Raw genomic sequence first — 12,222 nt, forward strand, 5'->3', positions numbered from 1 at the left:
AGTGCTGCTGAGTTTTGTCCAAACCAGTCCCTTAGATTTTGAAGCCATGATATTCTTCTTCTGCCTGGACCTCGGTCTCATGTAGGACAACTATATCTGAGGTGCAAAACTCTGGATAACCAGGAGAGGACCACAAAGGCAGAGAAGAAATATCAAATCTTTGCTGCCATCTACTGGTTGGTAATATTTCTGCACTCCCGATATTGTAGCCATGTCCTTGGTTTATTTTAAATCTGGGGATCAAGTAAGATCTTAAGAGAGCGTTCTTGGGTTTGAAAATAAATGCATTGAGATTGTTTGGCTGTCTAGGGCAGAGGTCCCCAACCTTTTGGGCACCAGGGACCGGTTCCTTGGAGAGAGGTTTTTCCGCGGACCGGAGGGTACATGGTTTTGTGTGCTGCCTGCATCCCGTGGATGGGGCTTTGCTTGTTCAACAAGGTTTAGCATCTACCTTGTTGTCTGAACAGAGCCTAGTTGAGTGAATTTGATAATTCATTATTTTTTTCATTTAATGTTTATCCTATTTTCAATGCACCCTGGCCACCTTTTCAGGGCAATGCTATTTAAACATTGGATGACAATTTTGGACTTTCAGTACATTGCAATAGAGTTGGCCTCTTGTTTTTTTGTTGGTTAAGGAAACATAGCATTTGGGATTTGTAGAGCATGGCCTATTTAGCCATGGTGATTTTTTTTTCTTCCACAAATTGTGGTGAATCAAACAATGGAACCAATCTAGCCTTGTGGCAGCTGAAAGATAAACACATTTAGTATAAATAAACTCTGATGGATTAGAGCTGTCTGCTGCATGGAATTACAAGTGAACATGCCTAATGGGATTAAATTGGGACTTAGTCATGCTTAGAAGCATGGAACCAATCGTTTCCATGAAAGTCTTTAAAGCAGAGCCCTGATGTGTAAAGAAAGCAGGGAACAAAGACGAATGAATGGAAACGGGAGAGGTACAATTACTGAGTGTGAGCATTAACAAAAGAACCTCATTGTGTCTGTGTACCTTTCTTTCTAAGGACTTGCACCTTTCATCTGATAAAGCAGACTGTGAGTCATGAAAGGTTAATGAGGAGTTGATCTTTAATGTGCCACAAGATGGTTTTGCTACAAAGGTTGTGGAAATTGCCCTTTTGGAAGCTGTTGGCCAAGGGAATGCCAACACTAGAAGGTGGTTACAGAAAATCATCCCAGCATTTCAAGAGTCAAAATTGCCAAATGCATCCCTCTCAGTTCTAATTCTGAAATAGATATGTATTCATTAGGTGTAGATTAATCTTCATTTTTAGTGAGGCTACCATCTGGCTTTTTTTTTTTCCAGACAAGCAGTACTTCTGTTCTAGACAGATGCTCATCCTAAGTGATACGCAGCCACAAGAGTAAACTGAGCTCTGTGAACATCAGCAGAATCTCGTGATTACACCTCATATTTCCTTAACTGTTGCTTCAGTGGACTTTAGCGGCAGGAAAGCAAAACAAGACTGGAAGAACTGTTGAAATTTGTGTTTATCACTCTGGTTTTCTCTTAACCTTGACTTTGTATCAGTGGATCAAGGCTGAAGACTCTGAGTTTTCTCATGTGTTGAAATAACTGTCAAGGGTGCTGATGCACTTAATTTAATTTATGCAACATGTTTCCTGAGACCTTTCATGGGTACCAAGTGCTTGAGAGATGCTCTTTATTGGGACTAATTTAACGAAGTGGCCCATTTTGTTAATTAATCCCTCCCCCCTTCCTTTCCCTGCAAAGTTCTTCAGCATGGTATCTGTAATTAAGCATGCATCCTTCTCCAGCTTTCTTCATCCCAATGGATTGTGGTACCATTTCCAAGTAGCAGTTGAATATTCATGCCAGCAAAAAGGATCTCCATCATAATGTGGGAATAGCACCATGATGTGTTCTATAAGCAACCAGTTAGTATACAGTACTGGGTTCATATAGTTCACCAAATCTTAATGTGATTGGTTTGGTTTGGGCTTGGTGGGAATATGTGAATGGGACAGTAAAAAAAATGGGCTTGTTTTAGGACACTAAACTTCTATTTAATTCTGCAATTAAACTGTAGGCAGTTGTAATTTCATGTCATGTGAGAAAGGGGAGGCATGGTTTGTAATTTCCTGACTTACTGCTGATCCGTTCTAGTTCTTATTTAAGTCTATAGCCAATTCTAAGGGAGGAACGGAAGAGCAGGTAGAAAAGGAAAAACATCTGAAGCAGAAGCTGACTAAATTAGCCATGATTGTTTTATTCATCTGTAAAACGGACTTTGGCTTTGTCTGGTGCAGAAACTATTCCAACCCTTGCTCAAGCAGAAAACCCTGCACCATTTCAGACAAGTGGTTGTCCAATCTCTTCTTTAAAACCCCCAGCCACAACTTCTGAAGGCAAGCTATTCCACTGATCAATTGTTCTCACTGTCAGGAAATTTCTCCTTGTTTCTAGGTTGGTTCTCTCCTTGATTAGCTTCCATCCGTTGCTTCTTGTCCTGCCTTCAAGTCTTTGGAGAAGATGAAAATTGTGGTCCAAAACATTTGGGGGTGCCCAAGTTTGGAAAGATTGGTTCATAGTGGCTACGTGCAGATGGAAGTGCTACTTTCTCAGAAGTGTTTTGCTGTTGCTTTCTTTTTTTCAGAATCCATCTAATATACTATCCTTGTAATCTCTCACCAAAGTTCTAACCAAGACGTAATTCTGATTAGCTCTTTCAGGTTCAGCCAAAGTCGGTTGGGATCTAAATTCTTCATTTGGAGATGCCAGTATTGAATTGGGGACTTTCTTGGGACATGAATAGTATCTATTGGACCTCTCAATTACAACCATATCTTATGAAAGTTGCTTTAGATAAGCTATCAGACTCAAACAAACAAAAGATTAAACAGTTCTGTAACCCCCATAACTATTTAGCAGTAGTTATTTTATCTCAGATGCATATAAGTTGTCCTCATTTAACAACCAGTCACTTAGTAAACATTTGAAGTTAGGAGAGACTCCAAAAAAGGTACTTATAACCCAAATTTGAAGTTCCAACTTCAGACTCTCATGGGGATTGCATTTTAGGTGCTTAGCAATGCTCTGCATTTATGGCTAAGTTCATGTGGTCACATGATCATAATTTATGAATTCTTTTGCCCCAAATCCATGTTTACCTTTGGTTTTGAGCAAAAAAAACCCACCCATTGCTGATAATGGGTTTGCTTAATGACTGATATTCATTAATGGCTGCAGCATTTGCTTAAAAACCAACACAAAAAAAAAAAATCAGAAAATTGGATTGGTCATGTGATGACTCACTTAAATACCAACATGACTTACAATCGTAATTTCATGCTCAATTACGGTCATAAGTCAAGGACTACGTATATGTGGTTTGCAAACAAGTAGGGTTTTTTTTTCCTCTCCAAGCTGTATTTCTTTTGAAGTTGAACCTGCCTCCGAGCAAGTGAGTTCCAGTGCAGAAAAGTCTATATAATAATAAAAAGGCAGATTCAATATTGTGTGATCCTTTCCCTTTCGTTTGTTCCCTTTCTCGAAGGGTGCAAAGCTAGACTGTGAAGCTAATTTTAAATGGAAAGCAATCAAAAGAAGAAAATGAATTACTTAGTTGCACCACCCTACTTAATAGCCTTAGACTTTGTTTCTTCCTTTTTGTAATAAAAGAAAGGTTACCGGAATCTGATTGCTCGAGCTTATAAAATTTTGCAAAATGAATATACTTTTCAGTTCTGATGGAATGCTACATCCAGGAAGAAAGATTCACAAAATCTTAATGATTTTCTACCCACCTGCTGTTGGGGACAATAATGACTGTCAATTTGTGCTCAGTTATTAACACCCCTACTTTCCTGCCGTGAAACAGCAGAACAAATTTTTACCTCTTAATGGGATTTTATCTAGGCATTGGCTGAGAGCTGCAGGGGGAACCATAAGGAGTGCGGGCTGGGGCCAAAGGGGCACTTTGCAGATGGGAACTCCTTATACCAGCATTAGTCATCACTTGAAGAGCTCATGGCTACATTGGGGAGAACACATCTGTTCTGCCCAGAGCTTGCATGCAAAAGTCACTGTCAGTGACAAATAGCGGAACTGGTGGATCAAAGTCTTGGAACAAGGCTAGCAAGTTGCATCAGTATGAAGGCAAGGAGGACTGGGATTTTTTTTAAAAAAAACTCCATAAGACCACTAGATGGCAACAAAGAGTTTGTCGTATCTCTGTGCTTCCATCTAGTGGTTTGCCCTAGATGTATACCTAGAAGCTATTTTCCACCATCACTGCAAACAAGTTCTTGGTATCCTTTTTTAACAATGGAAGACCCAAAAGAAGACCCTCTGTCTGTTGGCTGGGAGATGGCCAGTGACCTGCCTTAACAAAATTAATACAACTGGAGAGAATAAGATTGTGGAATGATTGTCTTCAGTCAGGAAGACGGAGCCATTTTTTGAACTTCAGTAATTCAGTCAGGAGTCTTTTATTCTTTGATTAATTGCAAAGGCAGATTGGCTTTGGAGAATATTCCATGTACATTCAGTACAAAACTAAACTTAGAATACTTGCTATAACTGTAGGTAGGAATCCTTTTGCTTTCTTACTGCTTGAAGAGGAAAATAAAAATGCAACATGTCTATGGATATCCTCAATCATCCAGGTCATTATTGTTCCAAAGGTGCTTTTTCAAAAGGCAACTGGACTTTCTTGGTTTTCCCTTGAAGATGTTTCACTTCTCATTCAAGAAGCTTCTTCAGTTCTGAACTGAAGAAAATTCTTGGATGAGAAGCAACACGTCTGCAAGGAAAAACAGTTCAGTTGCCTTTTTAAAATGCATCTCTAGGAGAAATGCAACAGATAAAAGTAATAAACAGACAAATAAAGTGGGCAGAGCAAGATAGAGTAAAAGCTGATGTAGAAGCCTTCTAACTCCAGTGAATTCCATCTTAGTTATCAGGAGATGAAACAGAAGTGTATGTAGGCATCAGATGATGATGAGAAATGTCATCTCAATAACACTACCTGACTCCTGCATGCCAGGTTAAATGGGGTCTGTGAATAGTATCTTTGTGGCAGAAGAAAAAATATAGGTTTGTGAGAAAGAAACAAATAGATGTTATTTAATTTCATTCCTCTGGGAAGTCGTTAAAAAGACTGACTCAGAAATTCTGGAGGAGCAAAAGAGGGGATATTACTTTCCCAGCATTTAATTGCAGATATAATTTTTTTTAAAGAGATAAGGCAGAAAGAAGAAAGGCAAAAAAATACCAGATGTATTCCATTAAGAAAGTTAAGCTATGCCTCCTACAAGCTCGATTCTGTGGGACTTAATGTAGTTTTCTTGGCATCTGGATGAAAATGGTTTGCCAAATCCCTCATCTAGGTTTTATTTTATTTTTTTTTACTATTCAGTTTAGCCTACAATCCTAGTATGCTATCATCCAAGAAGTCCACTTATATAAGCTGAGTTTGATTAGACACAACTATAGGCTAAAGACACTATGATTGTATGAGATGAGCCTGAGGGATGGGTCAAACGTGTCATAAGTCACGAATCCCTACGTGCCTGCAAGATATCTAAGTCCAGTCCACCATGAATGCCTCGCTTATCTCCTGCTTATTTCCCTTGACTGTTAGTTGGTCAGATTCTTTTAGAGAGCTTAAGCTTGCAATACAACTTTATACTCATTTGAACTGCCTGGATCTCCTGATCTCTCTGGTGCTGGACCATGTTATTCAGCAATGCTTGCCCACATATAATGGGATAATGTATATCCAAACGTTTCCAATCAGATCTCTACTTAGGTTTTTAACATTGGATAAGGTGATGTAGATGCTGTCACCTAGCTGAGCATTAAGGCATTTAATTGAAATTAAATTCCATGTTGTAGGGAATGTGACTTGGAGGCATGTTTGGGCAGATCAATCTGAAAAAGTTGGGAAGAGAAACTAGATGCAAATTAACTTGAAAAAATAGCAGTCCCATCGGATGTCATAAGCTTTCCAAATGCACACTTGATTTGCATTTTTGGTGGTGCTAATTTGAATAGTGCTGTCTTGAATACCCAAGAGAGACTTTTTCTGCATTTCATTGAATTCGTTCGATAAATATTCAGTATTATTTATGCAGCATAGATAATGCTGTACGTTAACTTTGATCTCTCAGTTGTTTGATGTGGACATTTCAGTGTTCTGCTCTTATTTTGTGAGCAGCTGGGAAGCTAAAGAGACTGTTACTGTGGTACAGGAAGTACAAAGACCGAGTTTAGTCAAATCCACAAATTAATATCTTTAAAATCATACAATATTTGTTATTATCTTGGTATAGTCTCTCTAAATTTGTGTCTCCATTCAAATTATGCTTTATATAAAACATTTCCTGCTAGATTTCTGTTTGAAAGCCTCAGGTACATCCAAACTACGTTCATTTTTAATTCAATTTTAATGGTTTGTTTTTACCTAGAGGAATGTTCAATACAAAGTGAGCTTTCCTCTCAAATTATTAATCTCACTTTTTATTTTTTTAAACATCTTTCTTTTTATAATAAAATAATCTTTAAGCTTACAAAAACAGAATCTAAAATTAAAAAATACAAACTAAAGATACAAATTAAAAAAGAAAAGAGAAAACTCTGTCTTAGACTTTATACATATTATTCTTCACTGGTGTACCAATGAACTCACTATTATAATATATACAATAAAATAATATTTCACTTCTTGAAAACTTCCAGTGATGGAGCACCTACACTTTCATATTTGAATGTCCCAGGTAATGGAAAGTTGATGGCAGCAACAGTTCCCAGTCAGTCAAGATGGGCTATCAAAGTGCTGATCAGTCTTAAGTAAGTCAAGACTGCACTAAGGGAATTGAAAGAATACATCCATTTGTGAATAGCACCTGAAACAATCTAATGCCCCTTGGAGGACAGCAGAACGGAAAGATGTCCATATTGGATTAACTCAGCTGCTGCTGTTCCTACTCAGATGAATGGGGAGAGTGCCAATTTTTCAGTGAGACTCATACTTCAGGATTAGAATATTGGCTTTCCATGCATGGCAACCCATTTCTATAGTGCTGCCAAGAAAAAACAAAACAAAGACGTGTTCATTGAACCACTAAGGTTGAGCTAGGCTTTAAAAACCCTTTACCCTTTTTTATAATTTTGAAGAGGCCCAACTGAACTAGATTATTACACAAATAATAAGGAGTGGTTATAGGCAGCTTTCTGCATAAGAGTGTGTGTTTCTGAATACAGTGACCCAGCAGTAGCTTTGCTTAATTAATCTCATTGTGAACACAATGGGCATTACCCAATACATTTGTTATGGCGTTAATGAATCCCTTAATGGACATACAAAGGCTCTTCCCTCTTATATTTGCAATTATCCTTATTTTCAGTGAACTATGATGGACTCTGCAAAATGCACTATGAGGATACCATACAAAGGTTCTCATCTTTCCTACAATGTTTTCTGGAGAAAAGACAGTGTGATCTTTCAGCCGTGTTTTTCAGAGTTAATTTCTTTGTTATCTGCAGAATGATTACTTCTCCTAGAGTCAACATAACCAAGAGCTCTTCCATATGACATGGTCAAGTTTTTCTGTACCGTCTAACACAATGAACAACCGAGATGACAGATGTCACATGGGAGTAATGAAGGTTTCTTCGTTATTCCTTCTGCTGCTTCGGCCATTCCCTTTTTGCTTAGGGACATAGACACGTTCCCTTCAGTCTGTCCATTATCTTCCAGGCTAGAGGTTCCTACTTGGTTAACGATCTTCAAGCTTCTGGTCCAAGTAAGCTCTGGGTTTCACACATCATGCAAACCCCTAATGAAGTCTGTTCTGTTTCAATTCAGTAGATGTTTCAGTTCAGAAGTTTCTCCTTAGTTTTAGGTTGCTTCTCTCCTTGATTAGTTTCCAAGAAGCAATCTAGAACTAAGGAGAAACATCCTAACAGTGAGAACAATTAACGAATGGAACGGTTTGCCTTCAGAAATTGTGGGTGCTCTATCACTGGAGGCTTTTAAGAAGAGATGGGACAGCCACTTGTCTGGTCTCCTGCCTGAGCAGGGGGTTGGACCAGAAGACCTTCAGTGTCCCTTTCAACTCTGTTATTCTGTATTCTCACTAGTGTTGGTTTATGGCTTATCTTTGCAAGTGAAGCAGCCCTCTGTGCTATGTTTAAGAAATTATAACACAATAATGTATTTAGCCATCGGGAAGGTATATTCTTAAGGCTGTGAGCAGCACTCTTTGTAATAATGTTTGAAATAAACGATGCATATTCAAAGAGCGCATTTGGGGAAATTTTGAAGCATCTGCATCTTCAATCACATCTGGGTGGATATTTTCATCCATGGTGTTGATCATAAGGTGGGGGAGTGGAGGAGAAATGAAGCCACAATGAGCAAAACCCTGTTTTTCCTTGTTTTTGGCTAACATATGCTAAGATCTGCGTATGTTAGCCATATTGGATATTATCAAGGGCAATTGCAATAAAGTTTTAGCATCTGCATACCGTATAATTTTGCTGTTGAGCTGTGAAGAAGCTATATTTTTTTGCACTAAGCAAAAAATTCAACTCCAGGCATAATTGTAAATTATGTCTAATTGCAATTCAATTCAATGAAGGATGAATAAAGTATGCAAATTATCTAATTTGCTGTCATTTTGATACTGCCTATCTTCAGAATGAGGCAAATAGTCAAAAGGAAAGGTTACAAAAAATAGCTTTATTTTTTTGTTACTGCTACCGAAGAGAGAAGAAAATACGACATGAAGAAAATTAATTGTCAGATACACATCTGGTGCCAGCTATGGAGGCACCTACTAGAGAAGTATCCAAATCAGGCCCTGAAGATTTCTGCGTTTATTATCTTTATCTTGCTTGCTTTCGTATTTTTGGCTTCCTTAGAGGGTCAAAACCCAGTTTTTCTAAAGACATCTGTAAGGAAGAACCAAGAACACAAGAATGGGTATCAGTGACTTCATGTCTCACTCAATTCCTGCACCTGTCTCAAAATTGTGGGAGTGGTTTGCAACTGCTTTCTCCCATGATGTTTTTTGCTCAAGTCTCCAGTAGTCCCAAAGATGCTTTTCCAAAAGGCAACTGGACTTTCTTGTTTGTTTTTTTCCCCTTGGAAACATTTCACTTCTCATCTAAGAATTTCTTCAGTTCTCCAGTAGCAAAAAGGCCATTGTAATGATTACTGGAAGGGTGTGCAGTGTGCTAAGTATTGGCCTGTCAAATTGTTAGTTCCTGACTAAGCTACGATGGACAAATCCTTACAACTTTTCAAACCAGAAAGATTGCTTCTTCTAGTGAGAACGAAACAAGGCATTCCTGTGCAATCCTGATTGTGTGAACAGGGAAGGCAACTGCAGAGGACTGAAGGTGAATACAATTCCTCCATCCCTGTTGAAGGAAAAGTCTTCATCATGATTCAGTCCAAGCCGGGAATAAACAACATAGCGACTGCTTTAGAAAGAAGGTTGCAGTTTATTGAAGAGGAGAGCCAGACAAGAAGATGGCTCTGGAAGAAAAAAGAGCAAGCATGTGTAGGGAGTGGGTTTTTATACCCTCTGGAGCCTTTTGTTTGAAGTTGTTCCTGTGGCATGAACTTTGACATGAGTCTGAGTGTGCCCTTTGGTATCTGTGGGTTAATCCTATTATGCCCTATCTTAGAGTTTGGGTGGGGTATGTAGATTCTAGGTGTCTTCTTAATCTTCTAGCTGATGGTCCAACCTTCCTGGATTATATACATCTGCATTTCTACAGAGCTGGTTTCTGCTTGGGAGAGGGAGACTTGAGGCTATTAAGAAAACTGGGCATGCTTTTCTGCCTCTTTAAGATCCTTTGAGGAAAATACATTTTTCTGCCCTTTTAATATTTTCTTCTCTGGGGGGGGGGGCTGACTTCCCACATCCCCTTCCTTGGCCTAATTAGAACAGTGTTTCTTAAGCTTGGCAACTTTAAGATGTATGGACTTCAACTCCCAGAATTCCCCAGCTAGCATAGCAGCTGCTTCTGTTTCCTAAAACGGGTTCCCTTTCATTTCTCCCTCATTTCTTTCACATTAGAAGGAACCAGTTATAGAAAACCTACCTCTGCAGAAGGGACAGGATCTAACTAATTATTGTGCAATGGAAAAGAAATGCATTGTTAATGTGAATTGTTAAACGAATAAACGAACAAAAGTTATTCAAAGCAGGCTTATTCTTTACACAAGCAGAAGCTTTCAATAGCCTTGAAAAATCTCAAACAATCATTGTTGATCCATTTATAACTTATATGAGGACAAAATGCCATAGTTCTCTTTTGAAGAAATAAGATGCTAAATGCAAAGAACTCATAAGAAATGGCTTTTTTTGGAAACATCCTGCCCCTGCCCTCCCATTTTGGCTATTAGACAAAATTATACATTTCCACCTGACGCTGTTATTTTCTGCAAGCCCATTATTTTAAAAAGTCTTGGAGCAGACTCTTCTGTCGTTCGAATATCGATTTTTTTCCTCATCTAGAGAACATCAGCATCAAGATTCATAGCCCTTTTGACAAAGTCAGGCACAACTGAAGTGAAATTCCTATAACACTCTTGTAATGGAAGTTGTGCATGACCTTGGGGGATGGGGGATGAGTCTAGGAAACAATCTGAGAAGAGAGGCTTAACTATCAGAAGAAGATACTTAAGAAGACCACCTTAATGGATTCAACATTTAAAAATGGCAGCAGCAAGTTTCTACTTTCAGACTTGCAAGATTCTATTAATGTAGCCTTACGATAAAGTAGAATTAGTTCACCTAATTGTGTTTCCTGTCTGGAGAACGGACAATGTTTTAGATTTGCAAAGACAAGATTTGATGCCCATTTGGTTGCAGAGAGAATAACAGTTTGTATTTTGCTTGGTTTCTTTGCATTTTGGTTTACTGGTTCCCACCCCTTCTCTTAAAATAAGGAGAAATGTAACAAACAATTTTTTTTCGTTTACTTGGTTGGTAGAAATACGCATATTGCTCTGCTTTCTTGACAATGTTCTGTACTTTTTGTTTAGAAAAGGATGTTCCTTAGAACAACACATCTAATTTGTTCCATAAAGATTTGTCAGTTCTTTTCCTTGCAAACTAAAAATAAACTATCCAACCAGCTATTAATTCATGCCTGATTGTTAAAACATGTATATATTGTCCTTTTTCAGCTGAGCCTTTAATGCTTTTCATTTATGGCTATCACTTTCATGAACAGTTCCTTGGACATCTCATGCTTCCTGCTATAATGAATTTCAGTCCTTTGTTTGTCTCCTTTTTGTTGATTAACCTTCTGGGTGTCTGCATCAAGGACAACCCAGTGCGGTTACCATAGATACCACTGAGTTAACCCATCCTAGCACACATCACAACCAGATTCAAATAAGTCCTAAAAACCAACAAACACAAACCAATCACAATTCCAAAGAGACAAGTCTGGCTAAAGGTCAAGAAATGCCAACTAAACATTTAGAGCTGGAAACTGAGACCCATTTCAAATATTTTGGGGAACTGTAATCTCCAAATATCTAGAAAGCACCAATTTGGAGAATGTCCTAACCCAGAAGTAGGCAACCTTGGCTCTTTTATGACTCATGGACTTCAACTCCCAGAATTCCTGAGCCAGCCCATGCTGGCTCAGGAATTCTGGGAATTGAAGTCCACCAGTCATAAAAGAGCCAAGGTTGCCTACCCCTGCCCTAACCCTAACCCTAATCCTAACCTGAACCCACTATCTGTCTCATACAGTATACACATATTGTACTATATCTGACAGAAAGCTTATGGGGACTGAATTCCAATTGAAACTTCCTTCAACCAACCTTTAAAAGAAGAAAGAGATTGTTTATATGACTCTAACCACATTACTCAATTCCAGATTCTGCCCTTCTTTGTGTTGGAGGTTAGCATTTCTGGGAACAGGTAATCTGACCTGAACATTGATTAGTGCAGTAAGTTTTCTACCTATAACTAAAATAAAATAAAATAACCTATAACTGAAAGGAGATTGATTTAGCTAACTACATCCTACCAGAAGGACAGTCAGTGAGCATGTACTCCATGTATATGTGCCTGAGAAGAAAGCAATCTCTTGGACAAAGAGTAAACAGCAGTTATATACTGGAAAAAGTAGACTTTGGTGTCTTTCCAAAGGAGCACTCTACTTCACAAAGATTCACGTCAGAGATCATTTTAATG

Source organism: Crotalus tigris, unplaced genomic scaffold (genome assembly GCF_016545835.1).
Source record: "Crotalus tigris isolate CLP2741 ecotype Arizona unplaced genomic scaffold, ASM1654583v1 scf7180000024470.1849372, whole genome shotgun sequence".
Classification (NCBI taxonomy): Eukaryota; Metazoa; Chordata; class Lepidosauria; order Squamata; family Viperidae; genus Crotalus; species Crotalus tigris.